Source organism: Zootoca vivipara, chromosome 6, assembly GCF_965207765.1.
Source record: "Zootoca vivipara chromosome 6, rZooViv2.hap1.1, whole genome shotgun sequence".
Classification (NCBI taxonomy): Eukaryota; Metazoa; Chordata; class Lepidosauria; order Squamata; family Lacertidae; genus Zootoca; species Zootoca vivipara.
Window position 1 is genome coordinate 66,097,768 of NC_142589.1, and position 25,137 is coordinate 66,122,904.

General features: G+C 45.3%; 1 protein-coding gene across 3 annotated transcripts in view; it reads left to right on the top strand.

The window, feature by feature from the left end:
* The window catches only part of HIVEP3 (HIVEP zinc finger 3), a 226,485-nt gene that overhangs the window by 107,378 nt on the left and 93,970 nt on the right, over positions 1–25,137 (top strand). For all 3 annotated transcript variants that reach the window (XM_035120894.3, XM_035120904.3, XM_088672491.1), the window contains exon 2: positions 3,334–3,424. The gene's annotated coding sequence lies outside the window, so the exon portion shown is untranslated. The remainder of the gene's footprint in view (positions 1–3,333; positions 3,425–25,137) is intronic.

The following is a 25,137-nucleotide window of genomic DNA, read 5'->3' on the forward strand; positions in this document are numbered from 1 at the left end:
TGCCTTAATTATATATCCAAGTTTGAATACTGCAACACAATTCTCTGTAGGGTTGATCTTTGAGGAGTCTTAACCAGCTTCACTTGGTCCAGATTGCAGCTTCAGAGATGTTGGTTGATACTCAAGCATGGGATGCCAGTCTTGTAACAGCTGCGCTGGTTATCGCTTAGCTTCCAAGGTGCACTTCAGAGTGTTTTTGTGATGATCATGTAGATGGTGGCTTAGGTCCTTAAGGTGGCTTAGGTCCTTAAGGTGCTTACTGCACCAACTTGCCTGCTCTCAGATGGAGAGGTCCTCCTCTTTGTCCTACCTAGGGTGAAATCGCAACTGCACGGGGCAGGCAAGAGGGCAGGGGAGAATAGGAGACTGCCTTATATATTGAGTCAGACCATTGGTCCATCTAGCTCAGTATTGGCTCTGGCTGTCCAGAGATTCAGACATTCTCAGCCTGGCCTAGAGATGCCAAGAATCAAACCTGGGAGCTTCTGCATGCAAGGGTAGTTGCTCTGCCACTGAAATGCAGGCCATACGGCCTTCTCAGGTGCTATCCTCAGTCCTCTAGCAGTGCTGTCCGAACCCCAGCCACCTACGAAAACAGAGCCTGTGGGAAAAAACCAGTCGATTGACCACTGTGGTCTTCAGATCTCCCCATCTCAAGCCTCAGCAATCTGCCTTCAGCAAGTGGACCTTGAAAAGCCTGCCAGCCAGTGAGATTGACTGAAAAGATCATGAACTGCTGGGCAGAATTATGCCAGGGCTTTCCCATCCAGCCATCTGTTTGGGCAGGCACTGCAGCTTTTGTGTTACCCAGATGAGGTAATGTGCTGTGGCAGCCTGTGGAGAGGGAGAGAGGGAGGGAGGGAAGGAAGGAGGGAGGGAGGTGGATAGAGAAAGCAGAATGATTTCTCCTTTCATCAGAAATTGACTCGTCCATCTCACTTTGGGCAACAGGGGCAGCCAGCTTCCATTTGCCACAGGCTATGACACTGGGCCACCATCCTTGTGGCCGCCCGCTTCCAGTGTCTCAGGAGAGCAACCCTCAGGGCACAAGAGCCAGGAGGCTTATTGTTTGTTCTAGTGCTGCTGACTCCACTTGCCAGCAAAAACCTGGATTTAAATATAGAAACCTTAGTTGCCATAACAACCATCATTTCTTTTTTTTAAAGAAAAAGAAAGGAAGGAAGCTTTCCAGTTTGAGAGGTAGCAAAGTTCTCCTGCTATCCAAGATGCAAACAGCTGCTTTCAGTTCTTTTTGCAAAATGCTCAGCAAAATAGAATAGAATAGAAGCTTGGGCTCATTATATGAAAAGGAGGCGGCAAGCCCCTCTTGCTCCTCATGAGAAGCGGGGTAGGGGTGGGAGAGAGAGGGAGGGGGGGGTAATGCCTAGACCTCCATCTGTTGTTTTGATGCCTGGAGTGACCAGCCTGCGTTACAGCAGGGATTCTGCAGTGACTAGGATTTTGTGTGTGCATGTGTGTCTGGGAGAGAGAATGTGTGCATGTGTGGCCCCCTCCCCTCCTCCTTTCTGGCACCTTAGAACTATCAGAGTTAAAATTCATTACATGCATGCATGTGGAGCAGAAAAGCGGACTGGGGGGGGGGAAGTATGAGATCACCAGAGGCTGATGAATTATAAATCACAGGCAGAGACTCCGATGACCAGCAGCTTGTATACCAATGTGATGCGGCTGTTGCTGGAGAACAACAGGGGCTTGAGGGATCGAATGTTGCAGGCACTGATAACAGCAACCCGATACTATTGGAAAGCAATCTTGCAAGCTCACCAATCAGAATGACTCCCTTAAAATTTCAAGGGGGTCCTTCAAAAACGCAAACAGCAAGGGTTCAGACCAAAAGATAAACCTCCCAGATTTCTCTCTACAGTGGTGCCTCGACTTGCGAATTTAATCCGTTCCGAAGGCACCTTCGTAGGTGGAAAAATTCGTAAGTCGAAAAGCGCCATTGGAAACAAGATTTCCCATAGGAATGCATTGGAAACGGAAAAATTCGTAAGTCGAATCAACCCCATCTAAAAATTCGTAAGTCGAAAAAACCCTATCTAAAACCGCCGCGGTTTCCATTCGGATGTCGAGAAATTCGCAAGCGTGCGGCCATTTGCCCCATTCGTAAGTCGAAAAATTCGGTTGTTGAGTCGTTCATAAGTCGACGTACCACTGTATATAAATTTGTTTTTAAGGGGCTTCTATTCCCCCTATGTTCAGAGATCAAACAGGTGCAGGGTGCACTCCAGGTGTTGTTGCACATCCCATCAGCTCTGACCATTGGTTATGCTTGCTGGGCCTAAAGAGAGGTGGAGTCAAGCAACATCACAAGAGCACCACGGTGGCTGCCACAGCGAGTAAGCAGAGTCAGTGTTTTTTTTTAATAAAAGAGGCTCATCTAGGTATGTTGGCCAGCAGTGGAGCAAGCCAATTGGGCACCAGGGGTGGCGCGTGTGCCCTGTGCCCAGGGGCGGGGCCAGCCCCCCACGGGGTGGGGTGAGCCAGGGCAGGATGCTCCGCGGGCCTCTGAAGAGTCTGCCTGCCTCCTCCCACTCAGCCGCCCTATAGCTGGGGGGGGGAAAGCGGTCAGCGGACTGTTTGGGGAAGTGTGGAGCCTGCGGGCGCCCAAGCCACTGCGTCACTCCCAGGAGAGATGCGTGGCTCGAGCTCGCTGCAGGCCCTGTGGTGAGTGCTGCCTGGGATTTTCTCACCCCCCTCAGTGGTGACACCCAGGGTGCACCACCCTCACCGCACCCGCTTCCTCTGCCCCTGATGTGACCCTAATATTTGCTGCATCAACAGATAAGCACTTAGGGTCTCCCCCAGGCATTTTCGCCTTTGGGGACAATGCTGTGTTATCGTGGGGAGGAGAAGCGGTGTGTGTGTGGGGGGGGAGTTCAATTGCGGAAGCCCAAGGTATTATTCTTTTTATAAATTTCTTTAATTAATTAACTTGGAAAGCCATCACAAGGAAAAACGTGATAAGGGATACGTAGGTAAAATCAATCCTGTGTGAACTTGTTTTCATTATCCACAGTTTAAACAAACCACAGCCCCCCTACTTTGGATGTAACAGGGAACCGTTATTTGTTTGGTAGTGGAAATGGATGCTTCTGTTCTCCAATTTTTGGCCACAACAGAACAGGAGAAGGCTGGGAAAATCTGTCAGGCCAAGGCTTGTGCCAGCTTGTTTGTGTAGCAAGAAACCATAGTTTCCTGTTACCTCTGAACCCGGTCTCTCCCTCTCTGTGTGTGTGTCCCTCTCTGTGATGCACATATCATGGCCAATATTGTTTTCATGTTCAAAACCATTTCTCATTTCTTCACCAGGCTCTTGTTCAAAAACCATCTTCCTCTTGCTGATCACCTTAAAGACTGTTGCTGAAATATACAGTGGGGACTTGTGGTTGCATCTTCACAGGTAAGGAAAAATATATTTGTTTGCTTGTTATGCATGCTGAGATAAATTATTTTGGGATGAGATTCAACAGATTGTTGCAATTGTGCTCTGCCCAAAGACACCTCAAAGACCTCTAAGGATCACACAAAGAATCTGGCACTGGAAGCAGAGTTGTTTGTTTGTTTTTTTGTTTTAGATCATGGATGGGGAACCCTGTTGGACTACAACTCCCATCATCCCTGACCATTGGCCATGTTGGCTGGGGATGATGGTTAATGGAGTCCAACAACATCTGGAGGGCCACAGGTTCCCCATCCAAGCTTTAGGTGTTGAGTTGCTGCCGCTGTTTACGGTGCAATGAATTTCCCGGATAATTTGCATTGGAATTTTTTTGATGCCTTGATTTAACATGTTTATTTTAGTTGTATTTAATGAGCAAAGCTAAAAACTTGAAAGCTGCCTAACACTGTACTTCCCAACTGGCATCCATTCATTTTTATTAACAAATATATGAAACAGAAATTTCCCCAAACAAAAATAAAGAGCTGGTGGGGTGGGGGGTGGGGATTCTACCCACATTACTGGTTGTATGAGACTCACTGGCCTAGTTTGGCTGATCATATCTTGACTTAATGAAGTGAGATATGAAAAGCATTTACTCTCTTTGCTGCTCCCTTTATAGGATGAATGACCAACCCAGGAAGTCTTTCAGTAGCCATAGTTTCCTGTTCAATTTCACTGGAAACTGTGGCTAGCACCTTCAGAACAAGCCAGAATGCTGAACCCATTCCAAAGTGTGGCCGGGCTTCTGCTAAAGCTGGTAACCATAGTTCCCCAATTCGGACGTAACAGGAAACTATGATTAAATCTAGCTTTTCTGGTCTGATTGCTCACATCATGAAGGCACAAAAGATTCATTCACATTTTGCCTTATTAAACCGAGACATGATCATCCAAATGCAACTGCTCTCTTGTGGTCTTGCCTCTGCCTTGTGCAGCTTTAACTGGTCCTGAAATTCCACAATGCCAAATTGTTTATTTCGAGATGAATTTTTTTAAAAAGGATGTTTCGTCATCAGATCACTTGGTCTTGAAGTCGATTCTTTCTATGCTTTTTATCAGAGCTGTGTGTCACATCCTGTTACCCGCGCTGTCAAATGCCAATGCTGTAAAAGCATGGTTCCTGTCCTCTCTGTATGAAGTGCTTTCCATTTTCCGAGGTGTGCAGTGAAGCTAATGACATTGACATACCTGCAAATACCTTTAGGGCCCCCAGCTTCTATAAGGGCACCTTCTCCTATGAGAATCTGCCGCCAATTAACACCATCCTCAGGGGACCATCTCTGGACGTTCTTGCCTCTGGTGACAAGCTGTATAGCTGTTAGAGACAGGATCTTCTTGACGGTGGCAGCCAGATTATGCAGTTCATTTTCTCTGCTTATTCACTTGCCTCCTTTTCGTTAATGGTGCTGTAAGCTCTCTTAATTGCTGTACATCTTCTCTCTTAATTGCTCCTTTATCTGTGGGTATTATTGTTAATTTGGTGCATTGTATGCTATTTTTTCTTTCTGTAAGCTTTTTTGTTGTTGGAAGATGAGCTAGAAATGCTAGAAAATAAAACTTTTAAAGATGAAACAATATTTTGAAATTGAATAAGGGAAAGCAATTTGTTTGAATGCACTGGTCATGATCTTGGAGTCTCAGAGTGAACTTGGTTTTAGTCTTATAGGCTGCCAGGGTTGCAGTGTGGTCTTTATTATGTATGTACTTAGGGAAGTGCTGGGCTAGGGTAATTTCTGAACGTGAGGAATAGTGTGTTTGTGTGGGTGGATGTGTGTAGAGGTGGATTGACTGAGCTATGGGTGTGCCAGTACATGTGGAATTTGTGTGAGCTATTGAGTGGAATCTTTTTTCATGGATCTTGATGTTTTACATACTGTATTGCTTAATTTTGTTGTCTAATTTCCCCCACAAACCGTGTGTGTGTGTGTGTGTGTGTGTGTGTGTGTGTGTGTGTGAGAGAGAGAGAGAGAGAGAGAGAGAGAGAGAGAGAGAGAGAGAGAGAGAGATAATACAGTGGTACCTCGGAAGTCGAACGGAATCTGTTACGGAAGTTTGTCCGACTTCCAAAACATTCAGAAACCAAGGCGCAGCTTCCGATTGGCTGCAGGAAGCCGCACTGGACATTCAGGTTCCAAAGAATGTTCGCAAACTGGAACAGTCACTTCCAGGTTTGCGGCGTCAGGAGCCAAAACATTTGACTCGCAATGTGTTCGAGATCCAAGGTACAACTGTAATAATAATAATAATAATAATAATAATAATAATAATAATAATAGACTAGAATACCCTCCAGTTCAGTAGTGGAGATAGCCAGAAATTCTTCATAATGCATGCTCCATTCTCCCCCCTCCCCACGATGGACATATGATTGATAACATGTTTTCTTCCATTGTATATACTTTGTTGTTCTTGTTACTACAATAACTTATCAAAAACTCAAATAACTCCCTGAGAAACTCAATAAAATACACAGTTTAAATAACAGTGACGGATACAACCAATATCAGCCATGCACTGAAATCAGGGACATGACGAATTTAGGGCCAGGTATTTAAATAGGTCTACTCTGAGGTGAATGTAAACCATTTTATGCACCCTTTATCCCATTATTTTATATGTATTTACTTGGCCAGATAATTGCATTGGAAAAATGCTGAGAAAATGCAAATTTTGAAGGATGTCCTAGAATTGTGGAGTTGGAAGGGACCCTGAGGGTCATCTAGTCCAACCCCCTGCAATGCAGGAAATCTCAGCAAAAGCATCCAAGACAGATGGCCATCCAGCCTCTGCTTTGAAACCTACCTGTCTGTTTTTCAATCTGCGTACAAGTGTACAAATTAGGTAAAGTTGCCTATCACAGTCAATTGAATCTAGTGGGTGGCCTTAGCTCCATCTGGCTTGGAAGACTGAGCTTTATTGCAGACCTCATCAACACGCTGTGCTTGTGCGAAACTGAATGCAGGTTTGTGGGTCCACGCGTGAGCTGCGTTTGTAACTTGAGGATCAGCCTGGAATCTCCATTTGTTTCCATTTCAGCTCGTAAGGGCGCTTTTAGTGCTAATTTTAGAATATTCTCCAAAGATACAATCTTTAGGGTCAGCGTATGATGAATACCCTATTTATTAAGCTCCAAGCGCTCTCTCTCTCTCTCTTTAAAAAAAGATGTGGTGGGGGTGGGAGGGAGGGGGGGATACATCCTACCCTTAAATATGCTGATCTCCAAGGAGCTGTAATTTTGGCGTGTTCGGAGAACAAGTTGGGGTAGGGTAAGGGCTCCGTCTAACAGCCAGGAAGAGGCTGTCTGTTTATATTTAAGGCTGTGCCGATGTGAGTTGTGTAAGCAGGTGGCACATTAAAATGCATGCATGATTTCCATTCCTACCAGGATGGAGCTCTGTTTTTACTGGCCTGCCCTTCCCTTGTAAGTGAGAGGGGGAAGTCAGTAACCATCGCAATGTGAGATATTTCAGGGAGCAGGAGAAGACCCGGAGGGACAGATTTGTAGATTCTGGAGGGTGATTCATTCCAGCCCCCTATCTAGACAAACTGTTGCCCCACTGTGGTTGGAAGCAGCCTGTTTTAATTGGAGCCCCTCCTACCTTTCTGGTTTAATGAAAGAGATCATTGATAGGAGACTCGGAAGAGGTGCAAACCCTGCTATTCATTTTGGTTTGTCACTTACACTTCCTCCCCTTTGCCTGACAGCTGCATAACATACAGCAACCCTGCAGGTGAAGCGACTTCCTGCCATGGAGATACAGGAATGAGATAGGGAAAGCATCGCCTGCCCGTTTTCTGTTGCTGCGTGGAAGCCAAATCCTCCCACATTGAACGTGCCAGGGTGAGATTTTGGAGGCATGACCACAAACAATAGGGAAGGGTGGGGAGAGTTTGCAAATGGCAGGTGCCATTATTTCTCCCACAAGGCTTCAGAGTGAGTGGGGGAAAAAAACATTGCCCACACTTGGATTTGGCTTCATGGCAATCCCAGGCCATAGGTTCATAGAATTGTAGAGTTGGAAGGGGCACCAGTGGTCATTTAGTTCAACCCCCTGAAATGCAGGAATCTCAGCTAAAGCATCCCTGACAGATGGCCATCCAGCCTCTGCTTAAAAACCTCCACTGGAGAGTCCACCCACCTTCTGAGGGTCAAACAGCTCTTACCACCAGAAAATTCTTCCTAGTGGCGAAGCTGGATGCTCCGCTACTGGGGGTGGAGAGCGGGCAGGGGTTTGGCTGGCGCCCCCCTGGTGCGTGACGCACATCCTGAGGGTGTGGTACGCAGCCTATGAGGGTGTGGCGCATTGCCCGCAGGGGCGTGGCGCGTGTTCTGGGGGAGTGACGCGCCGCCTGTGGTGGCGTGGCGCCCGGCGCACGCAGGGAATGAGTGCACGGCTGTGTCCGTGGGGGCTGCCATAATGGCACCCTACCAGAATAGTGGTGCCAGGGGCGGTCCGCTCCCTCCGCACTCCCGTTCCTCCACCAGTGATTCTTCCTAATGACACGGCTTCATCACGTAACCAAATCCTAATGGAACCAAACTGTGGTTAGAGCGATGTGCTTTGACACCAATGCTTCATGCTTTCACTTTGGAGACTTGCCGGGGGGGGGGGGGGAATGATGGCACTCCAATGCTTCGGTCAAAGTGCTGCTATGCAGGTGGTATTGCCGCCAGACGCCCCTCCCTTCCTGGGGTAGGGAAGAGACACAAGTTAGCATTCTCAGATGCAAGGGTTGGGATTAGTAAATAAGCAAGTCTGTGCAAATGGATGGGATGGCTCAGTGGAGGATTTTAAGGGTTTGGCGGGGAGAGGCTCATTGCGTGTTTGGATTGGCAATGTGGGAGACAGCAAAAAACACAGAGTAGCTGGCATGGAAGCAGCCATTCCATCAGGAAGCAGAAGGGAGGGAGGGAGGGGGGAGGGGGGAGGTAACTGCAGGACCTCTTCAATGGGTACATTGGCTCTGCTTGAAATACCAGGAACATTTAGCTCCACCTCTCCAATCCCCCTCCCCTTCCATGAAGCTGGTCATATCAAAAGCAAAAAAACTAGTGCCTGAACTTGCTTTCCCCCTCTCCCTCCCAATCGCTTTTCCTTTTGTGTCACGTCTTTTAAATTGTAAGCATGAATACAGTGACTGTTTCCCCCGACAGATCTCTGTAAGCTGCTCTGGGAGTCTTTTTCCAGCTGAAGAGCAGGATTTTAAAAAGTAATATGTTGCTGTGGGGAGTTGGAGGACAGTTTGCAAATGGGCTTGCATCAAGGGGATTTATTTTGTATTTCTTGAAGGATGTAAGGTGCCTTGAGTGTTTCTTTTGAGATGGAAAGTGTGGGGTATGAATTATCCAAATAAATACATTCTGTCTGAAAATGCCAGAACTACTTATACTTCAGAGATGGATAATAGGTTCAAAATTGTTTTGACATAGGATTCAGTTTGGGGACATTGCCATGAATTATCATAGAGACTGTTTGACACAAATGCTTGACACACGTTTGTAGTGGGAGAGACAAAGCTCAGTGGTGAAGTGTCTGCTATGGGTGCAGAAGTTCCCAGGTTTGTTCCATCCCCATCATTTCCAGGCAGGACTGGGAGTGTTCTTGCAGAGAAGCTGGTCTGGATGAACTTAACTGTTAGGTGGATTTGTAGCTGGTTGACTGACCAAACCCAAGAGGGCTCACTAACAGTTTTTTCACCCTGGAAAAAAGTGACAAGTGGGATGCTTCAGGGCCCATCATTGTTCAACGTCTTTATAAATGACTTGGATTGAGGGGATTCTCATCAAATGTGCAAACTGGCAAATGACAGCAAACTGGCAGGGGTAGCCAATGCCACAGAAGACAGAATCGGGATTACATATGACCTTAACAGATTGGAGAACTGGGACCAAACTAACAAAATGAATTTCAATAGGGACCAATGTAAGGTTCTGCACTTAGGCAGGAAGAACCAGATGCACAAATATAAGATGGGGGACACCTGGTTTGTCAGTAGTACATGTGAAAAGGATCTTGGGGTCTTGGCAGACCACAAGCTTGACATGAGTAAACAGTGTGGTGCAGCAGCAAAAACAGCTTGCGCCCTTCTAGGCTGCGTGAAGAGAAGTATAGTGTCCAGATCAAGGGAAGTCATAGTACCACTCTATTCTGCCTTGGCCACGTCACACCTGGAATATTGTGTCCAATTCCGGACACCACAATTTAAGAAGGATGTTGATAAGCTGGTATGTGTGCAAAGGAGGGCAACCAAGATGATCCAGGGTCTGGAAACCAAGCATTATGAGGAACAGTTGAGGGCATTGGGTATGCTTAGCCCGAATAAGAAGAGGCTGAGAGGAGATGTGATAACCAGACTCAGATATCTAAAGAGTTGTCATATGGAAGATGGAGCAAGCTTCTTTTCTCCTGCTTGCTCCAGTGGGCAGGACCTAAATCAATGGCTTCAAGTTACAAGAAATGAAATTTCAACTAAACATCAGGGAGAACTGTCTGATGGTAAGAGCTGTTTGACAGTGGTCAACCCTTGGGAGGTTGTGGACTCTCCTTCCTTGGAGGTTTTTAAGCAGAGGTTGGATGGCCATCTGTCATGGAGGCTTTAGCTGAGATTCCTGTATTGCTGGTGATCCCCAGGGTCCCTTCCAACTCTACATTCTCTGATTCCATGAAACCAGGAAGAGCTGCTGCCAGTCAGTGTAGACACTACTGAGCTAGATGGACCCATTGTCTGACTTGGTATAAAGCAGCACCCTGTGCCCCTATATTTAACCTGCATGATAAAGTCTTTTCATTTTTTCATTATGTTAAATGATAAGCCTTTGAAACTGTTTGAAACCATGGCTGCTCAACCTTGTGCATGTTTACTCGGAAGCCAGTTTACTCTGTGTGCACAGGATTGCATCCTCTATAATTGCAAAGGATCAGCGTACTGTTAGGGTAAATCATACAATTGTTTCTTTGTGTGTTTTCAAACACCCTAGTAACCATTTCTTTGATCCCAAGCAAGCTAGCTCCTTATAACACTCTACCCCTCGTCTGACAAAGAAGAAGCAGTGAGGTTTTTTTTAATACTCCTCTACCGAGTCACTAATGCAAAAGTTCCTGTATCGCATGTGCGGTGAGATCAAGTTACATTGTTAAGCTGTCTTCTATGCTGCAGGTTTATGTTTGCTATAAAACATCCCCCCACCCCTGTCTAAATGATCAATGGAGAAATAAGTGGCAACGATTAAGTAGCAAATGAATAAGAGGGGGTAAATTATGCTTTTCCTGAATCCAAGACACATTAAATGCTTGTGTTTGCATGTGAGCACACATCCAGGAAAGCGGGTGCTACAAAGCCATTTACTCTTTACTCAGTGTTGGGGAAACTCAGGTCTAGAGACCAAATATGGCCTTCCAAACCTCTCTCTTGCCCTCCAAATTCTCCCCAGATCACTCATGTGTCCTTGAATAAGGCCTTTCGCTTGTCTGGATGGGGTAGAGAGAGGGATGTAGGTGTGTGAGTAGAAAAGAGACTACTGCACAAAGGTAAATTTTAAATTCATTGCTTTTCTGCCTCTGCTCCTAATGAGCCCTGGCATGTGGCCCTCAGAAAGTTGTCAAGAAAGGAATGTGCATTAGGCTCTTGGGGGGAAGGGTGAGGCTATATTTTTTTAAAAATGTACTAAATAAGGATTGTATCCAATGTATAACATTCCATATCTCTTCCCACCCAGCACAGGGATTTCAATGGAAATCCCCTCTCTTTCTGCGTGCCCCCTAAATCTGTTCAGGGTCAGATGTGGAGATAGTGTGGGGCATGCCCAGGGACGAGGGGGGGGGGTTTCAAAGTTCCACTGCACATGCAGAGATCCTTGCGCTCATGTATCGTGTTGTTGGATGCTGCCCTAAATAAACCAAAGTTTCAAAAATAGTTCGTGCAAAGTGAGATGCAGCTGGTGGGTAACTGTGCCTCTTTAAAGGAACATGGCCTATTACCATTTTAATTAAGGGCTCAGCAGGCAGGAAAAGAGTTTTGAGCGGCTGTGTTTCCTTGTGGGGGATACGCAACCTCTGCCACATTCAGGAGGACGAAGCGAAAGAGCACTGATACACTAGCCACTCTGTATATTTTCCATTTTGAGTGTCTGATTTTGTCAGCTCCTGGGCTTTCCTGGGTCCCCAAAGGAGGTTTGTAACTTTGTGTGTGTGTCTAGACAGCTCGATATTAGCAGTCATAGCCCACATAGGCTAAGGTTCATCATGACTCCCACATTAGCCACAAAAGGAAAGTAGTGTAGAGTACAAGTGGAAAGTGGTTGGAGGTGTGATTCAAAAAGTGTACGAGTGTTAGCATCTCTTTCTCTCTCTTTCTCTCTCTCTCTCTTTCTTTCTCTCTCTTTCTTTCTCTCTCTTTCTTTCTCTCTCTCTCTCGTTCTTTCTTTCCTTCTTTCTCTTTTTTTAATAATATTTTTTATTGAGTTTACATTTTTTTTTACCAAAATCACAATCCATTAAAATCATAACATCGCCAGTAACTTTGCTCAACCTGAGCCTCGTGCCCCCCCCCCCGGCTTTCATAAATATTCACTTACAACTTGGCATTTCTATATCAACCTATTTATCGTCTTTCTTTACTTATAAAATTTACCTTAATAATTGTAAAGGAGTTCCAAGAATTAACATTACAAAATATTTTAACTCAAACCTGCAAACGTTTTCAAATGTTTACAATGTTCTCTCATATATTGTATAAATTTACTCCAGTCCTTTTCAAACAGCTCGTCACGCTGGTTTCGGATCTTGCCTGTCAGCTTTGCCAGTTTTGCATATTCCATCATTTTAGTCTGCCATTCTACCAATGTTGGAAGTTCCTGCTGCTTCCACTTCTGGGCTAAAAGTATCCTTGCAGTAGCTTGTTTTAAACCAAGGGCGATACAAAACCAGAATTTGATAGAAAGCATTTAAATGTAGGGGTGGAGGTCATCATCCTATAATAAGATTTTGCTCTATCGGTTTTTTTTCACAAAACAAATGTTTGGGATTGGTTCAGTAAGAAACAAAGGAGGGAGTTTGATCTTAGGCCTTAGGTGTCGGTTGTTCCTGTTGCATTGTGGCTGCCTCTAGTTTGTCGTGAATCGCCCTGAGATCTGCAGGAAAAGGGTGGTATAAAAATAAGTAAATAATAATGATAATCGTTCAATATAGGGTTTTTCCTTAGTTATCTAACGCACTAGAATTTTTATTACAATACATTCTAGGTTTTTATATTTTTTAAAGGTTGCTTAAACAATAGTTTAATAAATGTTAGATTATTATCATTTTGGATTGACCAATTGAGCAATTTTTGGGCAAAACTTGTTAAGCGCATTGTATAAATTAAGCAAAAAATTGGTGTCCGTGATATTCATTTCTCTCTTTTTTTAGTGTCATGTTATTGGAAGAGGCAGAGATCATAGCTGAGTGGCAAAGCACATGCTCCAAATGCAGAAGGTCCCATGTGTTCAGAGTCCTGGCCTTCCACAGGTCACCTGAGGACAGTGCTAGCTGTAGGTATGGCTGGAGTTGCAGGACCTTGGAGAGTTCAAGATGAGAAACGTGCTCTGCAGTGGTGTAGGGGAGGAAGAATTTGGGGGAGCTTAACTCGTGGGCTCCACTTCCAGAAAGAATGATGATAACATGCCAGCAGGTGATATTTGCCAGTGTTGTAGGCTTGGAGGACAGGTCTGGCCTGGCAGATAATTCCCACTTTGTTAGGTATCGTAAACCGCTGTTCTTCAATCTTGTTACAACTCCTATCTTCCCTGTTGACTAAGCTGGCTATGAATGATGAGTTTTGTAGTCCAATGCCAGCTGGGGGCTGAAGGTTGAAGAGTTCTCTCCTAGGCTCAGACAGTGACTGCTTCAATGATTTTCATGGCTTATCAGGGATGTGAGCCCAGGTCTCCTCAGCCATAATCCAGCATACTAACCCTTTGCCAGCTCAAGCCCCCCCCTTCTTCTTCTCTTTCCTTCCTTCTCTCTCTCTTATTTATCTATATCATCTATCTATCTATCTATCTATCTATCTATCTATCTATCTATCTATCATCATCTATCTATCATTTCTTGCCCTTCCCAGGGGAGCCCAGCATTGCAAACACAGCAACGATAGAATGCAATTAAAAAAGTTTTAAAACATTTGAAAAAATAATTGAAAACCTCTTTAAAAATCTAATAATTTACACTGAAAGCTAATAACATCGAGGTTGCAGTAGGGGCTAAATTCCTCTGGATGACAGCCACCTCTCTGCTTCCTCCTCCCAAGCTGAGAAGCAAAAGGGTAGCAATTCCCTTGCATGCAAGGAAGTCCGGAGGATTTTCCACTCTGCCCAATATTTGTTTGTTTTCTCCCCTGCCTAGGAGGACAGAAGTAGCCGCCCCCCCTGTACTCCCAGGCCTTCTGCACTGCCTCTTTCCAACATCCCAGGGGTGGTGAAAGCAATAAAAATGTGATCGTCTAGCAGTAATTTAACACAACATTACTGTGGGTCAAGTACAAACCCTGCAGCAGTAGCAGCAGCAGGGATATGATTAGCAATCGTTGTGGCGGCGAGTCAGCAATAAATGTCCGAGTTTATGCAGTTCTCTGGGGGTGTTCACTGACTAGCTTTTTCAGTGCATCACTTGTAAGCTGCAGTCATCAAGCTCATTGAGCAAAGATCCGTTTCTTAAGGAATAGGGAACAAACGTTGCACTATAAAGGATTGCAGCAGTGGTGCCTCCTTTCTCTGCTAAAGTTTCTCATCTATATCATCTATCTATATCTATCATCTATCTATCTATCTATCTATCTATCTATCTATCTATCTATCTATCTATCTATCTATCATCTATATCTATAAATCTATCATCTATCTGTATCTATCTATCTATCATCTATCTATCTATATCTATCTATCTATCTATCTATCTATCTATCTATCTATCTATCTATCTATCATCTATCTATCTATCTATCTATGTATCTATCTATCTATCATCTTTATCTATACATCTATCATCTATCTGTATCTATCTATCTATCATCTATCTATGAATCATCTATCTATCTATCTATCTATCTATCTATCTATCTATCTATCTATCTATCTATCATCTATCTATCTCAGGGGTAGGGAATTTTTTCAGCCCAACCAAGGGCCACATTATTTTCTGGTCAGCCTTCTGGAGGCCATATGAGAATGATGGACAGGACCAGAAGAAAACGTGGAGATTCCTTGCCACCCCCTCAAGTGCTTTTGCCTGGCTGGAATGTGTCCTTGAACAATCATAACATCAATTGTTCCATAGAATCATAGAGTTGGAAGGGACCGTCACAAGAATCATTGAGTCCAACCCCCTTGCAATGTAAGAATCTGTTGCCCAACGTGGGGCTCGCACACATGACACTAAGATTAAGAGTCTCATGCTCTGCCAACTGAGCTATGGTTTCATCTGGATGGAGCTCCTAGATGGAGAGGCTTGTAGGTGGGTACATAGAAGATTCCTGGCTTTAGTGTGGGTGGGTTCACATGGATTGCTCTGACCACCTTTGCCTCACCCATCATTGGTATGTGGCCCCTGAAAGTTGCCCAGAAGGGAATGTGGCCCTCAAGTGGCTTACAGCTTCCCACCCATGATCTAGGGTCTGCAATCCTTACATTTCTGCAAATGCACTAAGTACATTGCCGAGGCTGGTTTGCAGCAGGAATGCTTCCTAGACAAGAGGCAAGCAGCTCCGTGGCATGTTTTCTTACTATCCAACCATGACCATAGGGAAGGGAAGGAGAAGCTAGCATACCTTGCATTCCTGAAGCGGGTGGTGGTGGTATTGGGGCGGAGGATTCACAGTAGCAAAAACGGCTTCCTTGCTTTGGAATCTGGTATGCACATCCTGCTTCTCTGTATGTCTGGAAGAAAACAGACAATTCCCTTCAGGAGCCTTTGGTCACCCCTTGTACCTAATGGATTGAATATGCATATTCAGTCAGCCACACTGATGCTCTGCTTCTTTTTCTGGCCTCTGGAGAGTCTGGCACATGCATTTCTTATTTCATTTTTTGCATTTGACTCCTTTGACTTTGTGATCTCTCCCAACTGTGTGTGTGTGTTTTTTTTTTTAAGGGAATATGGTAGCATTTCAATTTCAAACTTGAATAACCTTGTCTCTGAGCACTGTTACGGGACAGAATTATGAGCACTGTAATTCATGAGTTTCTGAAAGCTTCTTCCTTCCAAGCTAGCAGGCAAAGGCAAGTGAGTTCATGATCACAATTTGGAAGAGAGGGACAGGGTATATATGCATGCATTGTGGATAGTGAAATGCTATATTAAGTTAATCCAAAGCTTATAAACACCCCCTTCCTGTATATCCCATGCAACTTCATTGGCTCTGGACAACTTTCCGCCAATACCATATTTTCTGTCTTGACTTTATGAGGAGCTTTTTCCAGGCTGTCATTATTTTGTGGGAGTGAATCAAGTGCTTACTGGAATTTGAGGTTTGCACAATTAAAGTGAATCGAAATGCTTTGCTGCCTTACGATAACAAATCCACTTACAAAAACAAGAGCAGCAGCAACAGACTTTAAGCAGTTAGGAAAGTGATGGTGAAATGCATCAAAAAGTGTGGGATGAACGAATTATTAATGGGTAGACATGTGAAACCTCCTGCAAGCAAATTGGGAGGAATGCTTAATGATAAAAACCAGACATAGTCTAACCACTGCATAAGCTTTGTGCAAGCAAATCAGGGATGAATGCTCAATAAACAGGTCATGCAGAGGAGCCTTGATTATTGTTTTCAGAGGCAGCCCCAGGTATAACATGTTGGAGTAATCCAACCTTGTTGTTGTTTAGTCGTTTAGTCGTGTCCGACTCTTCGTGACCCCTTGAACCAGACATGCCAGGCACTCCTGTCTTGCACTGCCTTCCGCAGTTTGGTCAAACTCATGTTCGTAGCTTCGAGAACACTGTCCAACCATCTCATACTCTGCCGTCCCCTTCTCCTAGTGCCCTCAATCTTTCCCAACATCAGGGTCTTTTCCAGGGAGTCTTCTCTTCTCATGAGGTGGCCAAAGTATTGGAGCCTCAGCTTCACGATCTGTCCTTCCAGTGAGCACTCAGGGCTGATTTCCTTCAGAATGGATAGGTTTGATCTTCTTGCAGTCCATGGGACTCTCAAGAGTCTCCTCCAGCACCATAATTCAAAAGTATCAATTCTTCAGCGATCAGCCTTCTTTATGGTCCAGCTCTCACTTCCATACATCACTACCGGGAAAACCATAGCTTTAACTATACGGACCTTTGTCGGCAAGGTGATGTCTCTACTTTTTAAGATGCTGCCTAGGTTTGTCATTGCTTTTCTCCCAAGAAGCAGGCGTCTTTTAATTTTGTGACTGCTGTCACCATCTGCAGTGATCAAGGAGCCCAAGAAAGTAAAATCTCTCACTGCCTCCATTTCTTCCTCTTCTATTTGCCAGGAGGTGATGGGACCAGTGGCCATGATCTTGGTTTTTTTGATGTTGAGCTTCAGACCATAATTTGCGCTCTCCTCTTTCACCCTCATTAAAAGGTTCTTTAATTGCTCCTCACTTTCTGCCATCAAGGTTGTGTCATCTGCATATCTGAGGTTGTTGATATTTCTTCCGGCAATCTTAATTCCTGCTTGGGATTCATCTAGTCCAGCCTTTCGCATGATGAATTCTGCATATAAGTTAAATAAGCAGGGAGACAATATACAACCTTGTCGTACTCCTTTCCCAATTTTGAACCAGTCAGTTGTTCCATATCCAGTTCTAACTGTAGCTTCTTGTCCCACATAGAGATTTCTCAGGAGACAGATGAGGTGATCAGGCACTCCCATTTCTTTAAGAACTTGCCATAGTTTGCTGTGGTCGATACAGTCAAAGGCTTTTGCATAGTCAATGAAGCGGAAGTAGACATTTTTCTGGAACTCTCTAGCTTTCTCCATAATCCAGCGCATGTTTGCTATTTGCTCTAGTTCCTCTGCCCCTTTGAAATCCAGCTTGCACTTCTGGGACAAAGACAACTCCATGGACAAAGACAACAGGCATATAAAAATCCAACCTTAGAGGTTACCAAAGCCATAAATGACAGAAGTTAGGCAGTTAGGGGCGCAGTTGAGCCACCAGCCAAAGCTGATGGAAGGCACTCTGTGCTACTGAGGCCACCTGAGCCTCAAATGATAGCAATGGATCTGGAAATATAGAGGGATCGTAACCCCATCAAAAGCAGGCAGCCTTGCAGCCATCTGGTGTAGGGAACTACCCACCACCACCACCAACAACAACAGCCACAACAACAACAACAACAACAACTTATTATTATGTCTACCACACCCATCTGGCTGGGTTTCCCCAGCCACTCTGGGTGGCTTCCAACAAAAGATTAAAAATGCATTAAAACATCAGTCATTAAAAACTTCCCTAAACAGGGCTGCCTTCAGGTGTCTTCTAAAAGTCAGATAGTTGTTTATTTCCTTGACGACTGGTGGGAGGGCATTCCACAGGGTGGGCGCCAGTACTAGGAGGCCCTCTGCCTGGTTCCCTGTAACCTCACTTCTTGCAGTGAGGGAACTGCCAGAATGCCCTCGGAGCTAGACCTCGATGTCTGGGCTGAACGATGGTATCCTGGGCCGAGGCCGTTTAGTGCTTTAAAGATCAGCACCAACACTTTGAATTGTGTTCGGAAATGTACTGGGAGCTAACAGTGCCTCTGTCTTATCCGGACCCAGCTTCAGTTTATTGGCTCTCAGTCAGTCCATTACTGAGGCAGGACAAAGGTCCAGCGGATCCTCTGCCAGACCTGCAGATGTAAAGGAGAAGCAGAGCTGTGTGTCATCAGCATATTGCTGACAATGTTCTCCAAAACTCCAGATGACCAAACTCAGTGCTTTCATGGGCAAGGATTGCAGTAGTCTCTATCGGTTAGTCAAGTGCCATCAGTTTTAATGCCTGCAATGTGCTTGAGCCAATTAGAACAAGTGATGCATTCATACTTTTAGGGCTGGTTCTGTGCAGGTTTTCTCAGAATTATCCCCACCCCCCAATTTCATCGGCACTTGCAAAATGTGCTTAGGATTGTAGCCTAAGTGCTATATTTATTATTAATAGATAAGAAGTATTTGTTGCTGAAGCCAGCCACAGGCCTTCAGAACGATGCCACAATTCTGTCGCAATGCCAGGAAATGCAGATTGAGGTCGAACCACCAAGTCTCGTGGAAAGTGGGTTTTATCTACTCATTTATTGGCTAAAGCATAGATATGACCTGAGAGCTTGTACCAATCAGGGCCTAACTCCATGTTACCTTAAATGTGCAGTGTCCCAGCAGTTTAAATAAATAAATAAATACTGAGCATTGGCAGGGTGATTTTCATCAGGACCCCACCTTGCTTGAGGACTGCTTGCTTTTAAAATAAGGGTAATAATTGCCATACTGAGAGAGAAGGGATGTTGTGGTCCTGATGAAAATCATTTCCCCCACCCACGGTATTAATTTTAAAAATCTACTGCCTGGTATACATTTCATGTAATGCAAGAAAGGACACACTGCTCTTACTGCTAGTTCCCCTTTGACTGCAGAGATAAAGGGAGGTGTAGTCTTGATTCTTTCTTGTGTCAGGGCCCCAAGGGCCCCCTGCCCTCCCTGGAAGACCATCCTGGCAACAGGGAGAAGACCAAGCTGATCAGCTAGTGAAGGAGCGGCTGCTTGAATATGTGCTTTTCTCTTCCCTCGGCATTCCCTTTTCCTTTTGTGTCATGTCTATTTGATGGTGAGTCTGCCAGCAGCGAGTAACATATCTTTTAATATTTGTAGAGCATGTATCATCATCATCATCATCATCATCATCATCATCAAAGTATAGGTCCTTTACAAGTATTATATGAAAGATAGACAGGCAGACAGGCAGACAGACAGATAAGTCCTAGTGAAGCTCAGCAAAAACACATGAGAGAGTCCTCACAGAACTTTATCAACCACTTTAGACAATGATGCAGGACCACATTTTTAAGTGTATGTGCCAACTTTGAGTCTCTCTCTCTCTCTCTCTCTCTCTCTCACACACACACACACACACACACACACAGAGAGAGAGAGAGAGAGAGAGAGAGAGAGAGAGAGAGAGAGAGAGAGAGAGAGAGAGAGAGAGAGAGAGAGAACTCTAGTGTTGGACCTGGGAGACCAGAGATTTGAATCCCCACTCAACCATAAAGCTCGCTGGGCGACCTTGGGTCAGTCACAGTCCCTCAGTCTAACTGATCTCACAGGGTTGTTGTGAGGATGGAATATTGAATGGGGTGAACTGTGCATGCATCCTTGAGCTCTTTGGAGGAAATCTAACAGTCAAGTAATCAATCATAAATACCTGGGGAAAGGTTCTAATCCACCTTTCTCCCTGATGTGCTAGCTCTATACATGCAAGGAGCTTTTGATGTGTGGGAGTGTTCAAAATCTGAAAATTCATAATCTGAAGCATACTGCAGTCCTGGAGAAACTCTGTACAGTATTGTGTCTCCCTGCAAACACAGACTTGCAGATTGGTTCCAAGCACCCTTTGGGTTTCTTTCAACTTTGATTCCATTCCGAAGCTCAAGATGGAATGTTCTGCTCTATTTCTAATTAAGTACAATATCATACTGATTAAGTTAGTGTTCCTAATTAAGCCAAAGCTTGGGTGGTGATGCGACATGGGCTCTGCTGGAAATCCTGTCTCATTTCGGCTGGGAGTTCAGAGTCACTGACTCCCCACCCCCACCCCACCGTTACCCTGCAGAGTATCTAAAGATGGGGACATGGGCTTCCCTGCTGCGATTACAGCCTGTAAACACTGTGGCACGTGAGCAATGAAGAAACAGTTGGCACAGGTTAATTCTGTGTCCAGGGCGGCTGTCTACCAGCTCCATCTGGTACGCAGGCTGAGACCCTACCTGCCTGCAGACTGTCTCACCAGAGTGGTGCATGCTCTGGTTATCTCCCACTTGGACTACTGCAATGCGCTCTACGTGGGACTACCTTTGAAGGTGACCTGGAAACTGCAATTAATCCAAAATGCGGCAGCTAGACTGGTGACTGGGAGTGGCCGCTGGGACCACATAACACCGGTCCTGAAAGATCTACACTGGCTTCCAGTACGTTTCCGAGCACAATTCAAAGTGTTGGTACTGACCTTTAAAGCCCTAAATGGCCTCGGTCCTATATACCTGAAGGAGCGTCTCCACCCCCATCGTTCAGCCCGAACACTGAGATCCAGCGCAGAGGGCCTTCTGGCGGTTCCCTCGCCGCGAGAAGTGAGGTTACAGGGAACAAGACAGAGGGCCTTCTTGGTAGTGGCGCCCACCCTGTGGAACGCCCTCCCAGCAGATGTCAAGGCAATAAGCAACTATTTTACTTTTAGAAGACAACTGTTTAGAGAAGTTTTAAATGTTTGATGCTGTATTGTTTTTAATATTTTGTTGGAAGCCGCCCAGAGTGGCTGGGGAAACCCAGCCAGATGGGCAGGGTATAAATAATAACAATTATTATTCTTATTAGACACTCGGGCCAAACTGTAACCCCCTGTCACCAGCTGCTGCTGAATCCGGAACGGTCAATATGTTCCCGAGAGTTGTGGACCTAGTGGGTGGGGTTCTTTTGCTTCCATAAGCAGCACAGTGCTCTCATTGATACCGAGGTGTGAGCAGCATGACGGAGGTCTCTGCTGGCTGCAAGGAATGTTATTTTCAAGGCTCTTTACTTCCTGCTTCAGGCAGGCTTTCTGCTTTCCAGTAGCCCCTTTCTCCTGCCCGCTTCCCAGTCAGAGATGATTCCAGATTCACGCAGCGTGTCCCCTTAGGGACATCCATCCATGCTGAGGGTTTGCATGCTGGCTCCTTCTTAACTTCCTAGGAGCAGAACCTTGTGATTGCTGAAAAATGTGCCACCACGAGCTCAAGGTTGTATGTATCCATGGAGATGCTCGTTCACAGAAATATTCTCTGCATGAATACATCTCCAGGGACGCCGGGAAAGCATTGCATTAGAGAGAAAAGTATTCTCTGGGGTCAGCTGTAGCAGTGGGGCGAGGGTAGGAGTTGACCGAGCTTTTCTTAATGAGCTCGACCTATGTGCTGATGGCCGCGCATGAATGTGGTGCTTGCTTGCAAGAGAACGATATCAGATTACAGAAGATTCTCAGTATAAAGCTGGTACAGGCCTTGGTCCAAAGAATAAGGGCCAGTTTGGGGTAGTGGTTTCAGTGTTGGGCTAGGAGACCTGGGATGCCAGGGTTCAAATCCCTGCTCGGCCATGAAATTCACTGAGTAATTCTGGGACAGTGGTTTGGAGGAATGGATTGCACCCCTGAATAGCCTGCCCCTCCCAGATTTCAAGGTGAAAATTCAGTATTGTGAGGTTTGGGTACAGGTGTCATAAAAACATTTTTAAAAAACCCTGTTGGATCAGGCCAATGGCTCATCCAGTGGTGTAGCGTGAGTTGCCAGTGCCCGGGGCCACACAGAGGGTGGAAGAGAAGCAAACAGAGTATGCATGCACATTCAACTGCCTAACTGCATCCATGTTACCCAGGAGATCGCAGTAACAGAGATAAGAAAAGAAGAGTTGTTCCATTGTCTGTACTTCCTGGTTCACCTTTTTCAACAGAGCTTTGTGACGGAAGTGCACAGTTGTATTGAGGCAGCAGCAGGTGTTGAAATTTTGCATCCGGGGCAAACGGCCTTTTTGGGGCCCACATGCTATGCCACTGGGCCCATCTAGTCCAGCATCCTGTTCTCACAGTAGCCACCCAGATGCTTGTGGGAAACCCACAAGCAGGCATCAAGTACAAGAGTGCTGTCCCCTCCTGTGATTTATAACAACTGCTATTCAGAAGCATTACTGCCTCCTTCTGTAGAGGGAGCGCGCTCCTGGCTAGTAGCCACCCATAGCCCTCTTCTCCATGAATTTGTTTAATCCTCTTTTAAGGCCCTCTGGTTTGCTGGCTATTACTGTCTCCTGTGGAAGCTCGTTCCGTAGTTTAACAATGCATCATGTGAAGAAATACTTTTATCTGTCCTGCATCGTCCCGGAGTTCTTGTGTTATAAGAGCAGGAGAAAAGCTTTCCTCTCTCCACATTCTCTATGTCATGCATACTTCTATGATCTTCTATCATGTTGCCTCTGACTCACCTTTCCTCGACTCAACCCAAAATATTCCAAATGCTTCAACCATTCTTCATAGGGGAGTCCTGTCATCTCCTTGAGCTGCAGCTCAAACACTAGATTTTTCAAAAGCAGATCTAGCGCCCACACGTCAGTTTCGTACTTGCCTTTTTTGAACACGAGAAAGCCACATGCCATATGATCATTGCTATGGAAATACTCTCCAGTGTCAAACATAGCTGCCAAGTTTTCCCTTTTCTCGCGAGGAAGCCTATTCAGCATAAGGGAAAATCTCTTAAAAAAAGGGATAACTTGGCAGCTATGGTGTCAAAACAAGTTTGATTGTGTGTTAGGGGTAGCAAATGCAGACCCTTATGTCTTTTGGGTTGCATGTTCCTTTGGATGAAAGCCTTAACTTTTGGAAAGTAGGGCAAGATTTTAAATAATTTAAAGAAGTAGAGAACATCGGCCTGGATAGCTCAGTTGGTTGGAGCACAGTGCTGATAATGCTAAGGTTGCAGGTTTGATCCCCGTACGGGACAGCTGGATATTCCCGCACTGCAGGGAATTGGATTAGATGATCACCAGTTTCCCTTCCAACTCAATTCTATGATTCTATTATCTTTCATTTCCTCACTCCCCATTACTTTGGTTTTGTTCTGTGGCTGCTATAATTAGGGTGTGTTTTGCATTTTGCACGATGGCTTATTGTACCATTCTTCTATTTTATGTTTTTTCACCTTTGTTTTGCACCTCACCCAAAAACCTTTGGACTTAAGGAGTATTGAAATGTAGCAGCTCTGCAACCCAATGTCATTGTGTTCAAAATTCAGAGCTGGTGTGGTTATAGCAGTTAGAGCACTGGACTAGGACTGGGAAGACTAAGGCACAGATCCCTTCTCAGCCATGAAGTTCCCTGGGTGACCCACTCACCATCTCACAGCCCAACCTAGCAGGGTGGTTGTGAGAATAAAATGGCAGGAGTGGAAGAAGAGTCATGTAAGCTTTCACGAGCTCCTTGGAGGGAAGGTGGGAAATTTCTGTAACGTAGAAAACGTGTCTTGTTTTAACCTCTGGGCAACCACAACTGTCTGCCACCTATTTGTTGTTGGGGGAATATCTGCTGCCAGGCTAATAAAAAGCTCCAGAAAAGAACGCCAGCATGTTCCATTTTAGAAATTAAGTGCTGATGGCAAATTTCCCACTTTCCCCCTCAATGCCAGCTCTATGCCAGCATAGTGGAGACGCTACTCTGCCAGGTCTTCGCACAGACTAAAAGAAAGAAACCCTCTGATATTTGTTTAAATGGTACGCTCATCTGAAACAGCTGCTCGTCATGATCAGGCATTGATATAATCCTGGAGGACTGGGCTGTACAAGCTTAGAAACATGTTTTTGTGCTGGCAAAAGTCCCGTGAGATCGGGTGTGAAGACTTCCCAAGGCTTTTTGTCGTCCCTCCCGGCACTCTAGAGTTTGCCAGGCATTCCACAGCCCACAAGCAGTGCCCTTGTTTCGGAACACCTCCAAACCAACTGCAATTGCAACCTCTCCTTTTCTTTTTTTGCAAACGAATCGGGCAGGAGAGCATCATGCTGTGCTGACAAATCAACTGGTCTGGTGACATTAGCCCAAATAATTCCTGAATAGCAGTAGCTCAGTGGTGGAGCATCTGCTGAGCAGGCAAGTTTACTCCCTGACATCTCCAGGTAAGGACCGGGTGTCTGAAACCCTAGAGAGCTGATGGTTAACAGTGTAGGTCAGCCTTCCCCAACCTGGCGATCTCCAAAAGTTTTAGGCACCCTCCTTTTCCTTCTGGGAAGGGCAATAGCTCTGTAATATTGCATGCAAAATATCCCACATCTAGTCCCTGCCTGCACCTCCAGGTAGGGCTGGGAGAGATCCCTGCCTGAAACTCTGGAAAAACGCTGTCAGTGGGTGTAGACAAGGGTTCCCCAAACTCTGTGAACCACCCTGGGATCTCTTGACGAAGGGTGGCATATAAGTTTAACAAATAAAAATAGTTTGAGAAGTGCAACATGTAAGTAGATAAATTCTGGCTGACGGGTGGATTTGTGTTCCAATTGAAAATGTGCCTCTGTTGTTGGGAACTTTAAAAAGGGCACCCAAAATTTTATGCCAGTTGCAGAGAGCAACTTAACGGTGTGTGCCCTGCTGAGTCATTAAAAAAGAGTGTATGGTTTGCAGCGGGGGCTGAGTGTGCATACCAGGCCCCCACAAAGCAAACAATTGTCCCAAGCTTGAGGCAACTTTCTATTGCTAAGTAAACATGTACTTTCCAAGTTTGAGGCAAACTCCTTCCGTCTCTGGCAAAGACTGGCTTGAAATGGTAAGACTAGGCTGAGGGTTGCATCTAGGCAAACATCGGGACAGTTTTCCAAGACGGAGCCTTTCTTTAAAAGTTAGATCTAGCAACTGTCTGTCCTGCCTTTGTTGATAACTGCCTTTCAGTTACCTAACACCATAAAAACAATCAATTTGCATGCCTGTA